This window comes from Microtus ochrogaster, chromosome 19, assembly GCF_000317375.1.
Source record: "Microtus ochrogaster isolate Prairie Vole_2 chromosome 19, MicOch1.0, whole genome shotgun sequence".
In the NCBI taxonomy this organism is placed as follows: domain Eukaryota; kingdom Metazoa; phylum Chordata; class Mammalia; order Rodentia; family Cricetidae; genus Microtus; species Microtus ochrogaster.
Window position 1 is genome coordinate 32,478,741 of NC_022021.1, and position 4,717 is coordinate 32,483,457.

Consider the following 4,717-nt stretch of genomic DNA (forward strand, 5'->3'; position numbering starts at 1 on the left):
TTGCTTTTGGCAGGATAGCCATTTCCACAACATTAATCCTTCCAATTCATGAGCATGTCCCTCTTTTTCCTTTTTAAAAGTTATTTATTGTCTTTTATGTGTATGGGTGTTTTGCCTGTAAGTATGATTGTGTACCGTGTGTGTGTGGTGCCTATGGACAGCATTGATCCCCTGGAACTAGAGGTGCAAACTGAGTTAGACTCAAGTCCTCAGCAAGAACAAGCAGTGCTCTTAACCACTGAGCCAGCTCTTCAGCCCCGACCTTCTCCTTGTAGCCTGGGATGGCCAATAACTCAGTGATCCTTTTTTCAACTTTCTGAGTATTAACACTCTAGGAATAGATCACCACACCTGCCTGGTCCTATTTTTACCAGCTTTTCTCATAGTTGGGAACTGATGGTCCAGGAACAAAATACAAATCTCCCAAAGGTCTCCTTTGCCCATCTTCAGCATTCTTGCTAGGTGGAATGGAAGTTCTACTTAGGGAAATCTTGGAAGCTACATGTTCAAGATGGTGAAGCCGAAGATCAAAACAGCTAAAGTTCAGAATCCTTGCTTTAGAGGGAGCCTACTGAGTAGAAACTTGATTTTGGACTTGATGCAAATTTTCATTTAGGGTGAGAACTACTTTTGTGCTAAACCAGATGTCCTTTATTCAACCAACACAGGTCTATTTCTAGATCTTACTTTGTTCATGTTTGCTGATCTGTACTATACTGTTTTAATTAACAAAATTTTAATTAATATAGTTATGCATCTGGAACCTAAACCATTTATTAGTATTTATTTTTTTCCTGGCTTTTCATTTTTTCATTTTTACATCTTAAGTTTAAAATCAGTTTTACTAGTTACAATGAAACATCCTAAGGGGACTCACGCCTGCAACCCCAGTACCTGGGCAATGAATGTAGTTAAGTTCTAGAAAGGAAGGAGGGAGGAAACAAGATCTTCATGGGGCTTCATGTGACAAAGAGAATGCAAAAGATGATGAAGGCAACCATCATTGAGAAGAGCCTGATGCCTTGGGTACCACTGAAGCCCAGAATGGCACAGGAGAGAACTGCTACTTGGGAAAAGGGTTCCTGGCAAGTCAAACACCATTCCCAACTGTTAGCCTTTGATCTAGCCACACCAACAAACCTGGTGGCTGTCTGGGAGGCAACACCAATCTTGAACTCCTATCGGGTCACTCATAGGGAAGCAGACACCTCTGGAACAGCATATCAGAACTGGAGCAATGAACAGAGCCCCAGTGGTATGCAATTTTTGTCTTTGACCCTCAATATCAGTTACCTTTTTAGTTTTTGATACAGGGTCTAGTTATGTAGTTCTAGCTGGCCTGGAACTAGCTATATATAGATCAGGCTAACTTTAAATACATGGTGTTTTGTCTGTCTCTACTTTTCAACTGTTGAGATTACAGAAATGTCAATATGTAGCTTCCTGAATATTTTTATACTAGTATATCATATATTTCTATAGTCATATCTTCATTTACATTATTTAATAGGCTTGTAAAGTTTTATTTGTGTAGGTTGCAATAAAGTTTAATTTGTGGGTACTTTGCTTTGAATTAAAACATCCTATATGCTGACATTTTATGACTACATGCTATTTAGCTGAGAATCTTCCTAAGGCGCTGTGTTGCCTGTCTCAGCATGATGCCGGAAAAAAGTCAAATTACTAGTCTATTAATACTCAAAAGCAAAATAAACCATAAAAAAGCTTAAAAAGCTCCATGCCATGAAGCAACTAAAAAGACTGCATTTAGATAATCTCCTTCTTTATCAGAATTTCAAAAACCTGCTGACTTTGTAAACTTTCCAAGCAATTTTATAAAGCAGAAGATTTTAATGAACTATTTAACAAGAAAATGTTATATTAGGGCTTAAGGAAATCTAAAAGACATCAGCTTTCTTTCCTAACTTTCTAAATAATTATCACCATTACTGATACAGTTACTAGCAAGGAGCAGGATTATATCTCTGAGCAACGGAAGGTTGACTTGGCCATCAACTGGAACCACTGTGAGCCACGTTTGTGTGGTCTACCTTCAAAGACTTAACCAGTGGATGAGGAGAGCAGAACAAATCCTTTTATAAGATCCTGATGTTCCTTCATTCACTCCCTTGGCCTAGGAAGGAGGGGTGGAGCAAGACAACCACTGTACTTCTAAGTGGAAGGAAAGAGCCAGAAGTGGGGAAGAAGTGCCAGTCCTTTGGTAGTCAGCAAAGCTTGCCCAAAGCAGGCTATTTGGAGAGATCTAAAGTTCACACATGCAGTTTTTGGGAAATTACGTCAAATGTTAGCTTTTAAAATTTTAGGCAAAAATTCAAGCTGTGATATTTGTAGGTTATGCTTACCCAGCATTTGGAACACAGTTCTCATCAGATCTTATTCATAAGAGGACAGATCACAAAAGACCAACTATCGATGACTATGTAAGTACAAGGCCAAAAATGTTAGCGGGCTGGACAAAGGGGTTCCATAGACATTCCCTAAACATCACAGGCTATTGACTATTGTCCAGAAATGAATGTAAGGCCCTGTTGCTGAAGACACAAAGTTCTTATGTTGTCAAACACAGAGAAACCAACCTGGTCACTAAAAGCTTCATCCCTGCTGACTAGTGTTCATAGGATAGAACGTCCTTTGCATGCTGGAGGAGAAAATAATCATCAGACAACAAAGACCTGCTTGCAAGATATACTGATACAATAGTGACCACAAAGGTTATGGGTGTAGCCAATCACTTCTGACTGGATTTAAGAATCACTGCATGAGATGGAAGACATATCTGACACCACTGGAGGGGCAAAATACCTGGGATTAAATACTAGGCCTAGGGGAAGACCTACTACTATTCTGCTAAAGGAGCACAGCACTAAAATGTCTTCCAATGACATGCTGCTATACACACAGATCACAGCATTGCTCAACTGCATCAGAAAAGCCTCTTCTTGCAGTAGATGGTGACTAACACAGAGACCCACAACTGGGTGATTGCAGAGTTAAAGACTTAGGAGCACTCAACCCTAAATGGAATATCTTCATCTAATCTCTCCCCTCCGACTCAGAGATCTACGTGGAAGAAGAGGCCGAAAGACTGTAGGAGCCAGAGGACGACTCCAAGGAAACAGCATCTTCCAGACGTAAGAAGGCGGATACACATGTGAACCAGAGACTGGGGCAGCCTGCACAGGACCTGCAAAGGCTGACATCAGACAGAATCCCAGCACTGCCAAGAGGAAGTGGTCACCAGTAACCAAGAAGCTAGTATTTACAAATTTACAATTGATATTTTCTGGGAAAGGGGAAACCAGTTTTTTCCAGTGGTGTGTTACAGGTATGTCAACCACATTCTAGGGCAAGTCCCCTCAGGAGCAGTTAGCCTATACAGAAGGAACTCTATACTATTTATTTATTTATTTTTAAAGGACATGGAGTGGGTAGGGAGGATGTGGGAAGAGTTACACTGTATGAAAAAAACCTTTTTAAATAAAAATTAAAATATGGCTCAGCAGTTAAGAGCACAGGTTACTTTTCCATAGAACCAAGGTTTGATTCCCAGAACCCAATGGGAGCTCATAACTGCTGGTAACTCGAGTTCCAAGGATTTTATACCCCCTTCTGGCCCCCATACATACAGGCAAAACATCTATATACAAAAAACACTAAAATAATAATAAAAAAATTTTCAAAAATGTTTGTCAATAGATGCTTATACTGATCATAATAGAAAAGTTCTAAATTATGAATAACTATTTAAACCTCTATTAACTTCTTTCGTAATGGTGAAAACCTCTCTTTTGGAATAAAAACCTCTGACACTAAGAATCATTATTCACAGAACGTCTGAGAACATTGCTTCGAAACTCAGGATTCAGAGGCTGGAGAGAGGGCTCAGTGGGTGCAGAGCCTCACTCCACGGCTATTTGTGTTATCCATTCCGTCACCAGTATTTGGAATACAAATGAAGGAATCTTAGTTAAACAGCTTCCTGTCTTTACTAATTGGGCTTCATTCGACAAGTAGGACTGAGCACAGGGCTGGGGGTGGGGGGTGGGGAGGGGAACACCTTAAACACCGGAATGCCAATAAAGGAAATAGACTTCTTGTTCTCTTTTTGAGATAAGTCTATGTAGCCTGGGCTGGGCTTGAACTCATTGGAATCTTCCTGCATCAGCTTGGATATTGAGATTACAGGTATGTATCACTTTTATCTGACCCAAGTTAAAAAAATGATGTTTACTGGACTCATAATAAATAGAAACAACTCTTCCCAACAACAACAATAATAACAACAACAAATCAAAATAAAACATAGGTAAAAACCAATGAAACCAGCAGACTGACATCGAGAACAGGTAGTGATATAGTTTGACCTAGAAGCCTTAAAACTGACAAACATAGCATTTAATTTCATTCAACACAGAAAGATTTATACATAAAAAATGCCTATTTACAGAACTTTAACAGAAAATTTTCAAAATATATAAAAAAAATTACAAAATTTTATAATAACAAGAGAATTCACCAGAGGGAAATATGGTCACTATAAAAATGAATGGAATATAGCCAGGTAGCAGTGGCACACGCCTTTAATCCCAGCACTCGGGAGGAAGAGGCAGGAGGAACTCACAGGAACTCTATGAGTTCGAGGTCAGCTTGGTCTACAAGAGCTAGTTCCAGGACAGGTTCCAAAGTTACAGAGAAA